Here is a 20,955-nt window from a genome sequence, read left to right as displayed (position 1 = left end):
CACACACACACACACCAATAAGAACATACTCCAATAATATGTCAGCCAAGCATAAATGATTTACACAATAATACTTTGCTTGGATCAACATGTTATCCAAAACATGCCTAGACCAAAAATAGGGTAACCAAGTCGGTCTTCACTGATTTTCTACATGCTTCCTTCACACACTTCATTTATCGAAACATATGCCTCAATTATTGGGAAAAAACAAGGGTTTACCAGACCCATATATTCGGACCCATAACCACTAAAACTCCCAATCCTGAAGATATATATGCCACAGATTCTAGAACATAAATCATAATGAAATATAACCATTTGGATAAAAATACCATAGATAAAACTAATACTGAAACTAGATACGAACCATGATAAGAAAAACATAGGATTCTAGAGAAGGGGGTGTTTTGGAAATAAGTCCAATAGCTCATACTTACCTTATTGCTTCATATCACATACATGCCTATCTTCCACTGTTACTCAGTATGAAACATCCAGTCCTAATCGATACCATATCTGGTCCTAACCGAATCAACGGTTTTGACATCAATGACAACATTCACACAAATCTAATAGGTTGCATCTACAACACAAACCATTATATTGAACAAACCAAAATAGTGAGAGTGGGGGAATCAATATTTCCAAATTAAAACGCTCTGATAAACTAAAAGTTAACTTGATCTTAAATAACCTTAGCATGAAATGAAATATGTAATAAAAGTTAAATGCACAACATACACAACCATTAGAAAGACACCAGATTTTTTATGTGGAAAATCCAAATGGTAAAAACCATGGAGAGGGTTAACTATCAAGAAAATATAACTAGTTATATAGGATTACAAAAGGAGGCTCACTGTTGAAGGGGATCACTACCCGAAGGCCTCACTGTCCAGATTACAATGGCTCACTATCAAAGGGGATCACTGCCCAGATTACAAAGGATCATTTTCAATAAGGCTCACTGCCAAGAAGAAAAGGAATGAAATGAGAAAACTACATCTACATATGCATAGGATTAGTTCCTGTTAAGCTCAAACAACACACCAACTTCTTGCAGTAGATTCAATTAATAAAGTCTGCAATTCATCCACTATATACCTGCTCCAAACTGCTTATACTCAAAAATAGTGTCGCTCTAAATATTTCATTCTTCTTTACTCATACAACATCCACTTTCTTTCTTTGTCTCTTACCACTTTACTCTTCACTTATCTCATCTTATCCATCAAACATAATGTGACTATGTATATATATATTTATATCAATAAGAATATACATCAAGTCAACCTCAATAACATTTTCTTAAATGATTCTTCAACATTCAAATCACATACTACAATCATTGGAGAAAAATAGCAACACAATCATTCAAGGTCTACCAGGCCCAAAATGAGCATATCCTTGAATTTCCACAATTACACATTACCAGAGCACAAAGATCATGATCCTTGTTGGGATTGAACCAATATTACCCTATATTTCTCTCACCATTCTCATAGTGAATGCATCATTCACTCTTCTAAAACTCTTATAACTTCTTTCCAAGAATAGTTGAGTGTAGTAGTCATATATTTTGAGTCACTTCATCATTATTGGAGTCAAAAACTTGCTATGACCTTATACAAGCAATTGCATAGAAAAATAAAAATACATATAAAATAACTTATTAAGTGGAAACTAGATCATTGTTGAATGCATTTGATCACTAATGAAATCAACCAAGTCAATATATTGTTTTCCATGAATGATTATCTAGATGGAGAAATACATCAATTCTTCAAAATCATGATCATTTTCAATACCCTTTAGTTGGTGCAAGAAGACTATAATTGTTAGATTCAATGATAGTCCCAAAGACACTGAGAGGCGGGGGGGGGGGGGGGTGAATCAGTGTCTAACCGGTTTAATGAATATTTAAACTTATTTATAACTTTGCAACCCAAAACAGTGTACCGGTAAACAAGAATTAATGCAATAAACACAAATAACAGAGACAACATAGAAACACACCATAAAAATGATATTTTAACGAGGAAACCTAGTGAGATTTGTGACCCACAATATTTACTCACTGGCCAATGAATAAATACTGCTTCCAATAGGGTCCTGCACATGCAGGGAGGCCAACAGCCTAGAGCTCACTGCTCAATGAAGAGTCTCACTGACTACAAAATGGATAATTAAATCCAATACAATGTACTGCTTAGAGGTCTAGTAACGGTTTAAGCTTAGATAGATACCTTAACCAAAAACCTTCGCTGCCACTAAACAACTATCTTGTACCATACATCTCTATTGTTACAAAATGACCTATAAGATCTCATACATATATGAGTCTTTTACAAGTCAGATTACAAAAGACAATTATATTACAATAAACAAAAGTTCATCCCATGTCGTCCTTAGTGTCGATATGCTTTGTTGCCGATGTCATCTAAATGCTGATGTAAGCACCTACCGATGCATGTAGAAACCTATTGTCGGTTGGTTGCCAGTTAGTTTCCAGTTGGTTGCCATCAATGAAAACATCAACTATTTTCATATGATTGTAGAATGCCAACAATCTCCCCCTTTGGCATTTATGGAAACACTCATGAGAAAAATTAAAACTGTTATCCCAAAACTGAGATCCAAGAAGATGTACTCCCCTTGAGAAAGTGATCTCCTCTGTACATGCATTTTTCTCTCTACTACTACTCCCCCTTTGACATAAATGACAAAGGATGTCATAAATAATCAAAAGAGTAGGTCTGTAACTAGTTGGTTACTATCAGAAAAATGTCCACCAAAACTAGACTCAAACTCTGCATAAACTTGTTGTCATCAGTTAGAGTTGCCTCAGTCTGCTGGATCATACTGGTGAGATAGTGCATTTGCTGCTCCGGTGATCGTTCTCTAGTAATTGTTGCCTTATTCCTTTCATCTCTCTGAGTAATCAGACTATCTAACCTCGAACCAAGTTTATTCTTTAGTTCTCGAGCTTTGGACCTTATTCTTGCCTTCTCTTTCTCAAGTTTCTCCAACTTGTCCTCAAAAACTGAGATAAGTTCAGATGAACCTATCATATTATCCGCAATGTCATCAATTTATTTTTGTGTCTTTTTAATCTCCTCATCAATGTCCTCTATCAAATAGTGAGGTTTACATACTTCTCTATATAACTTCTTATACTCCAAAATTATAGAATTAAGTACCGGTAAAAGTGTGTCCAAGTGATCGATACATTTCTTTATAGTGTTCTCAAAGAATGTTATTTTCTCTTTGTCAACTCTCTCCTTAATGGTATCCTCATTCACCTTTTCTAGAGTTATGACATTATCAACAATGAATTTGGACAATGTGTCCAATTTACCTAAAGAATCATTAATGTTCTCTATCTTACAATTAGGTGCAATCATCTTTAGGATAGGTAATGTGTTATCAATTGCCTTAAATGTTAAGGCATTGCAATCTGTAATCCTCTTGATGGAATCCAATAGAACCTCTGTTATGTTAGTAGGTCTAAATTCACCTATAGATGTGCTTGGTTATGCTATGGGTTTCTTCTCAATAGATGTTTGACCAATAACCTTCACTATATCCTCTTTATTTCCATTAGATGCATCCACTTTACTTACATTTTCTTCTGGTGGATTTGTATGTGTATGTGCCTCTGCCTTTGATGGTTTCTCAGTTTGATTAAGCACCTCTGCAACTTCTGGTTTCCTAGACTCCACATGAACCTCCACCTCATATTGGTTCTCAGTTTGTACAACTGCCAGTTCCTCTAATTCCGGTTACCCTATGTTAGTTGTCTTGTCCTCTATAGGTTTCTTAGTTACCAGTTGCTCTGCTTGGGTCGGTATCTCAGTGTTATGAGAATCAACAGTTTGTGTCGGTATCTTAGTCTCCTGAGAGTCTACAATGTGTGTCGGTATCTCAGAGACCTTGCTATCTTTGACATCATCGACTCTAAGTGACATGCTATCAGATGTGGCTCTGGTTAACTCCATAACTCCCTTGTTAGGTATTTGCTTGGTTTTATCAAGCCTACTACCAGTTGAAGGTAAACTAGTAATTGCCTTAATTGCTTCCTTGGTTATCTTGCAAATTGACTCTAACCACATGAACTCTCCATGGACTCTGCTCAATACAAGTCTTACAACTTCCTTTGGAAATTCGAGAATGTTTAGTATTTCTACAAAACCTAAGTCTTCCACAATCTTATGTTCAAGTTTAATCACACCTTTTTCATCGGTAAAAGCATTTTATTCAAATCCTCAGTCCCTAGGTTTTCTATGTTATAATGTATGTAGATTCTAGGGTCTTCTGCAAATGCTACACCCTTCAGAATTTTCAAAAAAGCTCTGACAGAATCATCCTGCTTTGCAATCTCGGGGATAATCTTAAACATGGGTCTAGGGCATTTGATGTTTTCAACAATGATAGGTTTTGTAATAAACTCATGGACAAAAGATGAGGTTGCCATTTTGATAAATACCTCTTAACTAAAGTTCTCTGAATTCCTGGAAATCACTTCACAGCTTCACCTTAGGATGCCCTTGCTCAGTTTCGCGCTCTCTGATTGTTTGAATGCTTGGTGAGTAAAAATGAGGTTTTTTTTGTGCTTTATAGAAAAAAAGGTTCCTTTTTTAAAAAACTACATTAAATGCTCGTCGGTTAAATGAAAACTTAACACATCTGCCAGTAAAGAAGAAATGTATCTTCTCACCATCAATCGAGGGTAGAATGCATGATTTTCAATTTGCTACAATACCCCCTAAGGATTATTCCTTAGTTAGATGAAGAATCTCCTACCGGTGGAGAGTTACTCTATTCCACTGGTGCAAAGATAGTTTCATCAACTTTCTGATCAGCCTTCTTAATCCATTGTTTTTAAAAATCTTGCTTTATTTCATTTACTTTTTCTTTTCACTTCACACTAGATCCTTTATTGTTTGCCTGTATAGTCTTGCTTCTACAAAATTTTGCAATATGTCCAATATTGTTACATGCATAACAAGTTACATTATTCCTCTGAATAGCTTTTCTATATCCTTGACCGGTTTGTGATTTGCATTGATTATATATATGTCCAAATCTACCACAATCATAGCATTTCACATTCATTTTGCAATTTTTTGAATTATGACCAACTTTGTTGCATTTGTAACATTGACCAGTGGGTGAGTTTGTATTCTGATTATTTCTAAATCTACACTGATTTTCTCTATGACCATATTTGTTGCAATTGAAATATTTCCCATTAAATTTATAAGCATTAGGTTGTCTTACCGGTTTGTTCTGATCTTGATTATTTGTAGTACCAAACTTTCTCCAATTTCAAATCCAAGTCCAATTGTATCTCCATCAAGTTTCTGTCTTTTCAGCATGTCATCAAGCCTTTTTGAACTTTTCTTGAATTTGTCTTTGTGTTCATTTGCAGTGATCAACTCATTTTCTAGAATTCCAACTTGTCTCACAAGTTCATCTTTATCATGTTGCGTGTGAATTAGATTTGTCTTTAGCATATCAATTTCATGACTGAGTCTCAGATTTTCATTTCTTGCATCATTAAGTCTCCTAGTCAAGTCTTCTTCCTATCTTCAATATCCTTACATAACCTCATAGTCATATCTTGCATTTCATTCTTCATATTATTGTTCTCTTGCCTTAACTTATTTCTAAATCTGTAAGAGTTTCCTTTTCATCACCATCTTTCTACATTTTCTCATGAAGTTCCTTTCTCTTATTTTGTGCAATAACTAGGTTCTCCTGAAGTCCTTTAATGAATTCCTTAGCAGTCCTCAGATCATCTTCAAGTTTGATATTCTTCAATTTTTCTACACCAAAATATTCAAGAGCTCCTTCCAACTGTTTTCTTAAGTTCTCCATCTGTACTGGTTTCAGAATCTTCCTCAAGTTGTTAGGCTTTTGCAAATACAGGACCAGGCTTTGATACCAATTGTTAGATTCAATGACAGTCCCAAAGACACTGAGAGGGGGGGGGGGTAAATCATGTTGGATATCCTTGGCATATGGTGAACCAGTATGTTGATATGATGATAATATATGTTGTCATTGATGTCAATAAGTGTAAGTGGACTGATATGCAGATTGAAGAGATTCAGTGAACCGATGTCGGGGTTTCACTAAGTGTGATTACCGGTTGGTAGTCTCAGCTCTATGGTTATCGGTTTGGTGATTCAACTTGCGTGATGCAACCGATAATAACTCTATGATGAGTTAGCTAAAGATGTGAATGAAATCGAGGTGCCACGATAACTTTGTGCGTGTGAAGGATTGAGGCATAAGAAGATCGACCGTGTTTGAAGTCTACCTCAGGAATGATCATTCTTCTTAGTGGCATAAGAAGAAAGCGTGATGGGTTACTGATTCCCATAAGCGGTGATGAATGAATGATGCAGATTGTCTTGTGATCTATTTGAAATTGTAATGCTCTATGCATTATGTTTGGACGGTCAGGATTGGACTGCCTATGTTGTAAACCTAAGATGTTTAGGGTTTATGTTTCTGACTTATCTATTACCTATAAGGTCGATGATGTTTGTATTGAAAAGTTGTTGGCAAATGTTGTGTGTGTATCTGAGCGGAGAGATACTTGATACTTGCTAGACGAGTAAGAGGGAAACTGCAAAGTGTGATTGCAGAATAGAGGATATGAAAAGGATCTGACTTTGCATGTAGTGCTATTAATAGATCAGAAATTTTTACCTGTTGTCTTCTAATCATTTCAACAATTGGAAAATCCCTTTACCGGGTAGCTTTAACAGGCTTATTGTAAAACCTGTAACCAAGTGACTCAAGATCATTGAGTTCTTTAAATCCTCTAGCGAGGTAACCTTTAACAGGGTATATAGCCATCCCTTAACCAAGTGATCTTTAACAGGATCAGTTCCTAACATAACCTTATTGTAAAGTCTTTAACCAGACTAGGCTCCTAATAGGGCGAGCTTCAAAAGAGTTCAAAAAAAGATTGTGGGTATTCATCCCCACTGTGGTTTCTCCCATTTGGGTTTCCACATGAAAAATCTGTGTTATGTGTTATGCATTTTTCATGTGATGCTTGTGAATTATTTGGTTGAAATATTATGTGTGTAGAGTCAATATGTTATGGTACTACCAGCATATCACATGTATATGTTTATGGATGAAGTTGATATTGTCTAATGATAGTATTTGAAGTATTCAGTCTTATTAGATTATGAACTCTGGTGTCTTACTGAATTTGACTAGTATTGTCCTGGCTAAGTTCAGTAATGGTGATAACCAGTTGGTTTTGCTTTAGCTAGATAAGTTGTTAAGTGAGTTTTTATCTGTACTGATTCACCCCCCTCTCAGTACTGGTTGGGGTATCTGTTGTTCATCATTATTCATCAAATCAATGTCTAACCGATTTAATGAATATTTAAACTTATTTATAACTTTGCAACCCAAAATAGTGTACCGATAAACAAGAATTAATGCAATAAACACAAATAACATAGATAGCATAGAAACACAACATAACACAAGATATTTTAACGAGGAAACTCGGTGTGGGAAAAACCTCGGTGGGATTTGTGAACCACAATATTTACTCACTGGCCAATGAATAAATACTACATACAATAGGGGCATGCACATGCAGGGAGGCCAACAACCTAGAGCTCATTGCTCAATGAAGAGCCTCACTGACTACAAAATGGATAATTAAATCCAATACAATGTACTTCTAAAAACAACATCTCTAATGCTAGGTTCAGTACCGGTTTAAGCTCAAATAGATACCTTAACCAAAAACCTTTGCTGCCACTAAACAACTATCTTCTACCATACATCTCTATTATTACAAAATGATCTATAAGATCTCATACATATATGATCTTTTACAAGTCGGCTTACAAAAGATAATTATATTATAATAAACAAAAAATCATCCCATGTCGACCTGAGTGTCGGTATGCTTTTTGCCGATGTAATCTAAATGCTGGTGTAAGTGTCTGTTGGTGTCAGTGTTTGCTGGTGCATGTAGAAACCTATTGCCAGTTGGTTGCCATCAATGACAACATCAACTATTCTCATATGAGTGTAGAATGCCAATAATAATATCTAAAAGTTCTCAAGAAAAATGAGACCTATGTAACCTCTTGGGTAATTAAGATATACCTTTCTTTGGAGTTGTAAACCATTCCCAAGAAATTTTATTTCTACACTAATTTTTCTTCTACATGAAGCATTGATGGAAAAGGATAAAGTTGAAATATGTGTATGCTTCCCTTTGAGGTAAACATGGGCATCAGCTAAAAGTATCTCTATCCAAATTGATAATTAGTTTGTTATCATTCGTTCTTATCTCTCTTGTGTTGAGATCATAATGATTTATACATTTCAATACTTAATCTATGAACTACACCGCTACTAGGAAAATCATTGATTGCAATAATCCACTCTCAACCAATCATTGTTTCATTGGGGGGCTACCCTCTTTACTGATTCTTTTCCAAAAATCATTTAAGATCACATGTCCTAGTTTAGTGTCATCAATTTTTGGCAAAGTGCTAGATGAACTATATAGATGCTCATAGCCCAGATACTTATATTTCATGGTGACTAAAATTGTTTAAACACAAATAAATTTTGCTTAGGGAACAATTTCAATAAAATCCTGAGAAGTCTTTTAGTTCAAACAAATAAATTTGTATTGTATCCTTACTCTTTGAACTTGTTACCTCTTCTCAATTTATCTTTCAACACACAATAAGGTAAGAAGCATATAAAATTAGTTGTACCTTTGAGTAGATGACATTTTGTCATTATAATTTTTCTTTGTGTAAGCTTCTTAGTTTTGCTTCTTTGTCTATACCAATTAGTTGTAGAATATTTGTTGAAATAAACTTTTTTTTAGCATTTAATTCCACATACGTAAATATATTGAATGCTTCCATATTATAGAGAAACATTAATGCCATGCAGTAATTGTTGGCGCATGTAAACTTCTACTTTGAATGTTGATCTCCACCGCCAAATTTAAAAAGCCAGTGACTTATTTCCACACAAAATGGCACTGTAAAAAACTCCTAGATTTGCAAAACACAGTGTTTTTTTGCCCAATTTTTTTGTGTTTTTTACAACAATGGGGATGTAGATCATGAAAATTTAGCTACTGAAAATTTTGCAAAATTCCATTGTGTTATGTGGATTTTAGAAACTGTACAGAGTGTTGTTTTGTGTGGACATTAGCTACATCCATTTTAAAATAATGGCTCAAAAAAGCTAATCGAGGATTTCCATGGTTTCAAAAAACCCATCAGGCTCCGAAGGTTGTTTTGAAACCTCATTCTTAGGTCAAAGATAAACCTTTTAAACCTTTAAAATTTTACCTTTATTGACAATGATCAAAGCTTATTGATGGTTGTGATTTTTTTGTCGAAAACCGATGTGATTGTAGAAACCTTGTCGAGTCTCGATGTAGGTTAAGGAAAAAGCATAAAACTGATACATAGTGAGGGATGTTTTAAATTTTCAGGACATGATAACCATGTTGGAACTTGAAAGGATTTTGAAAACCATATCAAACTTTGACATAGGTTTCAAAACCTTGAAACTTTTTTGCCAACACAAGTTAAGAGACTAAGAAAAAGGATAAGGTCGACAAAAACTAAGGCAACATTTCCAAACCTAAATCGCGTGTTGAGAGGTGTGCACATTTGTGAATAAATATTGCTAATCGGGCATTGATGTATCTCCCTCACCAAATTGTGCAAAAGTGAACTTCACTCCACAAGTTAGTTTACGTGTATGGCTTATAGATGTTCTCTTTCCCTTTTTACCTTGAGCCATATTTTTCACTAAATGTGCACCTCAAGCAAACAATGGCAGTACTTGGAGTATTGTTAAGGACAATCTTCAATATAAAAAATATAAACATATATGGTGACAAAAGCAAATGACTGAACTATAATAGTTATTTGAGGAACATAGTGGCATATCCTCTTATACTTGTTAACAGTTGAGAAATGCTATATACTAGTATATATGTGTTTGGAATTCAAATGTTATAAATTGTTTAGTCTAGAAATTTCATATGTGAGGAAAGAATTATGAAAAATGATCATGTGTGTATGTGTATATGTGTGTGTCTGTTGGAAACCCTTAATATATAATCTATATCAAAAAAATATGATAAACATTTTTTGTAGATTTCAAATTAAGATGGTATTTGATACAACCAATAAAAAATAGAAGCCAAATATAAACAAATAGAAAATACAAACAATATGACTACAAACATTATGAGATTGGCAAATAAAAAAGAATGGTAGGCATGAGTTTTTGTAATCTATTAGTTTAGTGAAGTATGTTTCAAATCAAGCTTAGTGAACTGAAAAATAGAATGATGAAAGAGAAGGAAAGAAGATTAAAAACAGAAAGGAAGCATAAATAATATAAAAATATAATATACATAGAGTGCTTTTGGATTGAATAGTATATATTTTTGAATTAAAAAAGAAGTTTCAAATCACAAATTCATCAACAAAAAGAGAAGGATAAAAATAAAGATTGTAAACAAAATATTTTTAAAAAAGGAGGTGACAATTTTTTTAAAACCAATAATTTTGTTGTATGGTTGGATCAACCTTGTTTAGGCTGTGCTTTCATGGTCTGTTCTAGAGTTTGTATTCGACACCTAATGATTATTACTAATAACTCTTCACCAATGTCACATTTTTCTTATTTGCAACTCCTTTTCTGTACTACTATTCATTATGTATATTCTATTTCAACTTTATTCAATAATACTAATAAGTCTTAATAACTATTACATTTTTCTTATTTGCAACTCCTTTTCTATGCTGCTATCCTTGTTACAGTGATTGTTTTGCTATTGTCTTCTTTCCAATAGTATTGATGGCTACTATTGATCAACTTTTGTAATTGCACTTATAATTTGAATTGAATTCTTTTAAGTTGCTTATCCCGATTAAAAATTGAAAAAAAATGGAAGAAAAGAAGATAAGATTTTAAAACAGAAAGAAAGCATAAATATTATAAAAATACCCGAAGGTGAATCCAAGAATCCTTTCCTCGGTAAACAAGATCTTAATATATATATATTTATATAGTGTATGGCCAATGCTTCCCACCTAATTGTTGGCATTACAATAAGTTGGGAGATTGTTAGCATTACAATAAGTTTGATGGTTGATGATATTGAGAAGGTTGTTGGAGATGAATGATATAATTGATAAAGGATGATTACTGTCTTAATATTATTATTTTGTTATTGATGTCGAGCAATTGATTTTCTGATTCAGTATGATGTTGCCATATCTTAAAAAGTATGTTTTGATGAGTATAAAGATGTCGGTAAATGACACAGAAAGAATGTGAAAATAAAGGGGAGTAATAAGTTATTCAATGGGAAACTATTACCGAGTTAGACAGTGATGAGATTATGATGTTTTGATTGTTTTGATATCCTATATATGTGTATTCAAAGACTGAACAAGAAGGAGAAAAGATTTCATGCAATAGAATGAGTAAAGGTTTGATACTATTCTATTTTACCGAGCAAGGAGCTAGTCGGTAAACTCCAAGGTTATCGATGTCGGTTAAAGAAGGAAAAAGTCACCGAGAAGAGAATGACTACCGAGTAAAGTTCAGTATTAACCAAGTATCAACCGAGCAATAACAAAATGCATTAAATGAGTGAATACATTATTAAATGAAGGATGCCAATGAGCTGGAGATTTATTGAAGATTGGAATATCGTGTAAGAAGTTTGTTAAGGATCTATGGCAATGAAAATTCAAGAGTTAGATCTACAACACAGATTGAATGGTCATAACCGAGCACAAGTACCAAGGAAGGATACAAGTTTCAAGGCAAGATAAACCGTTTTTCAGATCGAAAGATTCAATGAACCTAGTCAAGTTTGAAGATCTGATGGTTAAGATTAATCATGGGAAATGTGATTAAGGAGAATAAGCTCTCAAGAATTTCTTATAAATATAGAGTAGTTGAAGAACAATAAAAATAGGCAAACTGAAGCATAGTGATGCTACAGAGGTGATTACCGAGTACAAAAGATTGAAGATCTGATTGAAAAAACAGATTGAGAAGCCCAACAAGGAGAAAGATAAGTCTTATGACAAGATTATCTTGAGTACATTGAGCACATAGATTCTGCTTTAAAATTTTAGATGTGAAGTTGCAGATATATTTTATTACTGTTATTTATTTTTGTAAGTGACAGGAAATCTCTTAATCGAGTGGACTTAACAGTCTTATTGGTAAATCCTCTTGGAAGGTAACATTTTGAATGAGTGTTTGAAATCCTTTGACAAGGTCACTTCTAACCAAGTGAAGATTCTAAAAGATCTGAGGGAAATACCTTAACCGGGTCACATCTAGCAATGTGTATGTAATCTTTAACAAGATTTGCTTTTAACCGAGCATACTCTAGAAGAGTATATTTTCTTGTGGGTCCGAAATCCCATAGTGGTTTTTTCCCTATTAGGGTTTCCACGTTAAATCTGGTGTCAAATGTGATTTAATGTTTTAAGTTTATCTATTTATGAGTTTGAATGATTTACAGTCATAGCTGCATATCAAGAAAGTGCTACCAAGGTTGAATCTGAATAGAGTATTGATTATTGAAGTTATTTGATTCACCCCCCCTCTCATCTAACTAACACTTATCTCCACAATAATTGGAACGGAGAAAAGTCATACAAAGAAATATGTGCTATGTAATTCTCAATGTTACCATTGAAATCCAATTTATTTTTGAAACACCCATTTGCAACCAACAAGTTTCTATTCTATAAATGATTAAGCACATATCATGTATCATTATTCATTAATCCAGTTATCTCCTCATTCATGACCAAGTTCTAGGACACACTATTACCCATTTCTATTATCTATTTAACTAATTCATAGGCTCATCAATTCCAATAAATAAAGGAAATATACATCTAAAATCAAGTGACATGTGTCTCTAACATGTCATGGGCCCAATTTCTTTCCTTATTATTAAAAAAAAGCCACTTATCGAGTCAGCTCCACATAGATTGGAAGTTGTTAAAATGCAATCATGCAGAATGCTGTCACTTGTTAGTTTTACATGATCCAATGGTGGGACCTCGTTGATGATGTGTAATTTTTTTTGTGATTTGGCAATTTCTTATTGGTCCAAATTTTTATATATCCCTTCTTTATCTAAAATTAGATTCAAATCAAGTCAAAGGTTATGATCGTCATTTATTCTACCCTCGTCATCCAAAGATCAATGGTCTGTGCTTAAACATGAGAAATGGCTATTCGCGAACACTCTATTTGCAAGAGAAGTAATGGAAGAATTAAAAAACATTTGACAGATTTCTAAAGATTTTCTCTTCATAAGTATTTATTTGTTGTCATAACAATTCATTAAGCTTCTTTATGTGAAGAATTGGTGAAATTTCAATCTATCTTCAATTGAAATTCAAGTAAGCCTATTATATTTACTCTATTTTGTTATATTTTAAAAAAAGTTGTGGACATTTTATAATGCATATCTATCAAGATTTCAAACATGATATATTAAAAAATTATTATTATTATTATCAATTTAAACTATAATGATATATATTACATACACACACATATATAATTAAAAAAAGTGCATCACCATCAAGGGTGAATCAAGGAAAGTCAATGAAGACATATTAGTCTATGATTTACACATAAAAGGTAGGTTTGGGACTACCAAGCCTAATATCAATGTAATCTTGAGATAATTTTTACGGACTTTTTTTTAAACAAGAAACAAATATTTATTTTTCAAGATCTACTTTCCAAAATAGATAGCTAGCAGTTTCATATGGCTTTAATCTCCGTCGACACTATTTTATCCATCATAGTCTCATCCAATTGACCCATCATACTCTCATACTCATCACTATTACAAGCCATAAGAAAATTAATATTAATATAAGATCATGAACAAGTTTAAGATGAGTGAATCTTAAAGAAAGGGATACGTACTAACTCTATAAATGAGAGGTAAATGTGTATATTCTTTATAAAAAATATATCCTCATCCTTGGCATAGAAATACATGAATGTTTCAAGGATGGAAGGGTAATCCAAAATGCATACATGTAGAACAACTAAATAAAATGACCTTTGAAGAACCATATTAATGGATAATCTAAGGGTTTGTGGATTAGATTAAATAGATATAGTGAAATGAAGGTTCAAATCTTAATCAAGATGTAATTATGAAACTCAAACATTGGTGGATCCATGCCCTAATGAAATTTGATATGAAGTGATATAATTAGGAAATTAGATTTTAAAAACTCAATTAGAAAAAAGGATAAACTCTAAGGTCATATAAAGATTATGTGTTCACAAAAAATATAAGGGTAAATGCCCACCTTACATTAAAATATATGGGCCAACTAAATAAAAAACATTTAAATAATGTAACCTTTACAAATGGGCTAGGGACTAATGAAAAATGTTAAAATAAGTGATAAATGAATTATGAAAATTAAATAAATTAAATGCATGAGTATTTAATAGCTTTATTTTCTATTACGTTTGTACAATATAGATGTCAATAATTTACTCACCATAGTGTCAAAAAATAAGGACCTATCTATAGTGTCATAAAATTGCGACCCTTGCAATTTTCGACCACATTTGGGTCTTTGCATTAGAAGACAAATCCCTATGCCTAATCGGAGACCCGAAACATGCTCATGCCATCAATAACTTGCATTTCTCCATCATGTTGCACTGCCTTTTGCTGTTGGTTCCCCCTTGCATTGGGCTTGTCAATTTTGAAGCAGGAAAAGTTTCTCTATGTCGGCCTAAGATGGGAAATTACCTAAATACCCCAAATTGGCAAGTACATAAGGAGCACTTGCCCTCCTATTTACCAAAAAAGTGATCATAAGCAAAGCGAAAAATTGGGTAAACAAGCGGAAGGTCTCTATTATCATCATCAAGCATTTCAAGTCTCATTTCAAGGCTAGATGTTGCATTCAAGACAAGGATTCAACAATTGAAGAGGAGATTTCTATCAGCATTCAAGACATCCTATTTCACATATCCATTCAAGAAAATTCATCTACAAAGGTATCAACCTTTCAATTACATCCCCTCCTTGAGGTGGATTTACTTTAGATATTTCCTTTCATTTACTTGCAACATTTTTCAACCACTTGGTTAATTCCAAAATGGGGTTTGACCTGAAGGCAAACCCCCAATCTCAACAACATTTCCCTCTCTTTTTTGTGTGTACGTTGCAGGTGTGTAGCTGTAATTGCAGGTTTAGGCTTCATTTTAAAAGACAAAAAAACCCTTTTCGGTGTGCAGATTTTTTGGAAGACCTTGTGCAATTTACACACGGTCCCTGCAAATTTTGCTCAGATTTGCAGGGAAACTTCATCTTGACATTCTACTGCTAATTCCAAGTGCACGTCTTCATCCCGCATCTCTATCTCAAGATATAATCATTTCTTTGTCGTTTCGGCACTTAGTCTCAATTTTCTTAAATCAACTAGTCTATTACAAAAGAGGGTTAATTTACTTTCCTAATACCTTCCAAATTTACTGCAATTCACTTAGTATTCAATCTCTTACCATTGGGGATTGGATCTAGTGAATTCAACCCCTCTTTTGAATGTAATGTGTGAAAAATTGAAGGGAATCCTTTGTGAAACTTTCATCCCTCTTTTGAGGGGAGTAAAGCTTTCCACTTGATCTCCCCTCATCATTTTTCACCATAAATAAGTGATAAATTAATTATGAAAATTAAATAAATTAAATGCATGAGTATTTAATAGCTTTATTTTCTATTATGTTTGTACAATATAGATGTCAATAATTTACTCACCATAGTATCAAAAAATAAGGACCTATCAAATGATTATCATTAATCTAAAATTTTCATTACGAAACTTCAAGCTCATTTATATAACTGTGCAAGGGATCTTGGTGTGAACATAGCTAAACCAATACACAAAACTAAACATATAAGTCATGAACATAATTTGACAATTTTTTACTATCTAAAAATTGTTCACCTCCATGTATATGTTTTGCTTATGATAAAGAATATGAGGTATTTAGAAAAAAATTTAAGATAACTTATTAGTACTTGTGTTAGGCTAGTACTATTGCAATCGGTTGGGCCAAATTTTCATTAACTCGTTATTATTAAATTATTTTTCTACCAATTATATCTATGAATTTTTTCTTTTGATGGTTTTTTTTAATTTTCAATAGTCAAGATGCATGATTGTTAAGTTTTCAAATTACAGGAATTGTTTTTCTTCAAGCTAATTGGCTCAAATAATTTGCATCTTATTACCGGATATCCCAGATCCACTTTCTACAATGTGAGTTTTTTAACTCAAATTTTTGGGTCATTAAAATGATATTTAGTTCACCTAATAATAGTTAGGTCATTAAATTTTTAGGTCATGAGTTATAATAATATATATTACCTATTTCATGTTAACAAATAATATTTATACCATAACACTTATAATCTTTAACACGTTTAAATTTTTTTGTACAATTTGTGAAAATTCTTCTTTCTTCAATATAAGTAACAATATTTATGCTAATAAAATATAGTTTGTAATGTTTAAAAAAAAATCACAACCAACACATTGAATATATATATTTTCTATATTTTCATTTTAATAGTAGTTTTATTTATTAGTTCATTAAAATGATATTTAGCTCACCTAATAATATTTAGGTCATTAAATTTTTAGGTCGTGAGTCATAATAATAAATATTACCTATTTCATGTTAACAAAAAATATTTATATCATAACAATTATAATTTTTAATATGTTTAAATTTTTTCTATACCATTTGAGAAAATTCTTCTTTCTTCAATATAATTAACAATAGTTATGTTGGAAGAGTTGATTCAGAGCAAAAAAAACAAGAGCACCACTAGGATGAAAACCCAAGATGACAAGAATGACACAGAAGAAACTAGAAAAGATGGCAGTGAAATGGAAATGGGCGAGTCTGGAGATGAGGAAAGTTGGAAAGATGAGGACGTGGGTGCAGAGGAAGATGAAGCTATGGGCATGTCCGACCAAGATAGTCCGATTCACAGTGCTAGCTTAGGCAATGACAACAACTAGCCTATGGTGGAGAAGGATGATAAGGTTAATGAGGAAAAAGAAATGGATTTTGAGAGGGAAAAGAATAAGGAACCCAAGAAGGAAACGACTAAGGATAATCTGAGTAAGGATAAGGAGTGTGCTGGAGAAGGGTTATTCCCGGATAACCTCAAAAACCTTATCGAGGCTAGATTGGGTTTTGACAGATGGACATATGAAGTTTTGAAGAATTTGGAAAAAAATGGGAAGCGTATGGATGAGAAAAGGAAGTAAGACGAAAGGAACCAGAAGCAATGGAAGCAGGACATGGAGGAAAAAGCTAAAAAGATGGCAGCTCAGGTTGACTATCTGGAAGAAGGTAAAGTGGCAATGAAAAACCTGTTGGGTATGATCCCGAATATCTTGTCAGCTGTTACAAAGAACCTAGAGGATATTTCTAAGGTCCTTGAAAGCTCCAGCTCTCCCAAACTGGTGGTGGACCTCAACATTGATGAAGATGCTATCGAGACTGGGAGCGGGGAAGCTACGCCTGGTGGAGCAGCAAAGAGAACTAGGACGAGTATGAAGAAAGCTGCTACAACATCTGCTAAAGATATCCCTAATCTTAGGGATAATATCAAAGATCTGTATGGTATTAGCAGTAACTTGGCTAATGCCCTGAAAAACATAAATTAGTTCCTTTTCTATGCTTTGTCTGGTTTGGCTGGTTTTCGTTGGTTTTTTGGGGCTTTTTAGCTGGTTTTTTCTAGTTGTTATGCTAGTTTTTCTTATGTAAGTTCCCTTTAGTTTCTTATTGCTTTTTTCTTGTATGGATCTTTTGTAAAGGGTTTCGGGCCCCTTCAAAACCCGTTTTTACCTTAATAAAAAACAATAGTTATGCTAATAAAATATAGTTTGTAATGTTAAAAAAAAAACACAACCGACACATTGAATATATATTTTCTATATTTTCATTCTAATAGTATATTTATTTATTTATTTCACAATCCTGTATTAATCACTAATTATTATTACTATCTTAAATCTTATCATTTCATTAAGATTCATTCATTTGCAAAATCATTTGTCGGCTACTCACCTCAAGGTTAACAGTGTTAATGTTATTTAACTATTTTCACATTATTGTTGGATACAATTATATATTTTTTGGTATTCTTTTATATGGCTAAGTTAAGGTATTTAGAAAACAAAATTAATCCTCTTTTTAATCCTAAATACCTTAGAGATGTCAACATTATAACTCACATTTTAATTGTCACTATACTCTTAACATTTGTTTTTGCTAAATGGGGCAGTTATTTTTTAACCCTATAAATATGGTATGAATATTTGTACATTATTAATTACCTAACCCTAATAACATCACTTATATTATTTGCCCAAGTCAATAATGTTGGCATTTTTGATGTTTATGTTGTGATTGTCATTGATGGACACACACTTGCATTGAGATCCCCTTTATATGTATGAGCTAGAGCTCAACCGGTATCTGTTCCAACCGCTATGTTGTATTCTAGTCTTTAGACTATTGGTGATTTTGCACAATGTGTTTCCCGGTCTGAAGCGGCATGTCGACCCCAAGCGGTTCATAGATCTCAAGCAGTACGAGGGAGCAAAGTGGCATAACACATTCTTACCAGTCTTCATTTTTGTCAAACCGATAATACTCTGTGATGAGTTACCAACTGGCATTTTGTGATGAGTTACCAATCCACCGATTGTTTGACGGTGCTTCTTGTGTCATGTTACTGAGTATGTCTAGATTCATCGAACCTAGGAAATTGTAATGTAATCCTATTGGACCGACATGAAATCAGATTCCTCTAAAAGGACATCATGTCTAGGGTTTTAGGTTGTTGCTAAAAGGGTTTATGTTGTGCTAGGGTTTAAGGTGGTTGATGAGTTATTGTAAGAGGGATCTTATCTGAGAAGATCAAGTTGTAACTGAGTGAGAGAGAGAAGATTGAAGTAATGCTTGAATGCATTAATTGTGAGCTATACTGGATCTAACCAAGCAGTCTGTGCTATTAGATAGATCAAACACTTGTTGATTACTCACATTTTTCACAAGTCAGTAGCCCTTAACCGGGTAGGCCCAGAATCCTTTTGTAAAATCCTCTAACAAGGTGGTTCACTTCTGTGAATCTAAAATCCTCTAGCAAGGTAGTCTTTAATCGGACTTATCTCCTAACAGAGATTGAGATTCCTAACAGGATCTGTTCTGGTGAAGAACATTGTAAGACCTTAATGGGTCTGGTTTTTATTCTACAGATAGTGTGTTAGAATATAATGTTATTAGGGACCACATCCTTATAACATTTATATATAATGTTCTAATATAAGGTTATAAAACCTTATATATTATATGCTTTATAAGCATATCCCATTTGAAATAATTATAATCTAATAACTATTAGATTATTAATTATTTATGAGTGGGGGTTATTGAAAAGGTGTGACTAGTGAAGTCACCCTTCCTCCTATATTTAAGGAGGTTCTCTCTCATTTGAGTGGAGTGGGAATTTGGAGCTTTATGGTGAGTTGTATCACTATGCATATGAGGTATTATTGGCCATGTGGAAGTATTGGAGGAGTGTCCCCAGGTTCATGTCTATTTTATGATAGACTATATTTGTAAGTGTTTTAATTAAATGATGCTTTATGGGGTTTTTTACTCGAAAGGGTTTTCCCCATTTATATCTTGTGTAATGTGTACATTTTGCATGTATGTTTCATATTTCATTTACTTTATAATCTTGTTTATAATGATTAGTATCCTAAGATCCTAATTTCTAACATGGTATCAGAGCCTATTAGGCTATACTAATCATTTTAACAAATTATTCTAGAAGATCTATTGAACTTGATGGGAAAATTCCTTATGCTCAATCAACATGTATGTTATATCATTAAGTAATTTCAAAATACTCATAAAATCAAGCTTCCACATTCAAGTAAGTATACTCTGTGAGCCTACCTTGAGCCTAGTTTGAAAAGGTGTACAACCATTTATATTATTTTACATTAAATAAGGACAAATTTGAGATATTTTTATGAAATAAATGATAACTAAAAATGTCCTTGTTAGTAAAAAACTATGATCAAATAACTTTAAATATTCTATTTGTATTGATAAATAATAATCAACAATAATTTTCAAAATTAATTTCAAATTTTCCAAATTAAATTCATATTAAGTAACTAATTGATAATTCGTAAACCTTTTAGTAAATTACATCATCAACTTATAATTTATCTTGTATAATATCTTGAAATTAAATAAATATTTAAAATTATACATTATTTTAAATATCATGCATAGACTTGTATAAAAAAAACTCCTCTAAGCCTCATAAGAAGACCTACTTTTCATTGTCATATTTCTTTAATCTCCATACTCATTTAAAATGAAAGACTTGTCCTTGTATGAAAGGTTAAGAAGGGCAAAATGGGTCACAACTCTTCACATATAATGTCATTGTTGTACATAAAGAACCAGACCTCCTTTCAATACATTATCTCTCTTCTAAATATGATTTGCTGCTCCATAGCAAATGAATCATTGCTTATTGTATATTAATTGCTATTCCTGTACTCTTCAAAATTAATCTATTTTTTGAGATATATTCATCACTGCTTATCCACCATATGTGTCTTTATAGATACTTCTCTTTATTTAATCACTCATTGCATTTTTTATAAGGTCAAATTAGGAAAACAAATTGTGAAGCCTTACCATCGTAAGACAATTTCTTATTTAGATTCTTTGTTAGATCTGGGGGTCGGGGCTAGGAGATAAAGCCTTTGTATTTTCCTTCGA

Source organism: Cryptomeria japonica, chromosome 9, assembly GCF_030272615.1.
Source record: "Cryptomeria japonica chromosome 9, Sugi_1.0, whole genome shotgun sequence".
Taxonomy (NCBI): domain Eukaryota; kingdom Viridiplantae; phylum Streptophyta; class Pinopsida; order Cupressales; family Cupressaceae; genus Cryptomeria; species Cryptomeria japonica.
This window is presented reverse-complemented; position numbering follows the sequence as displayed.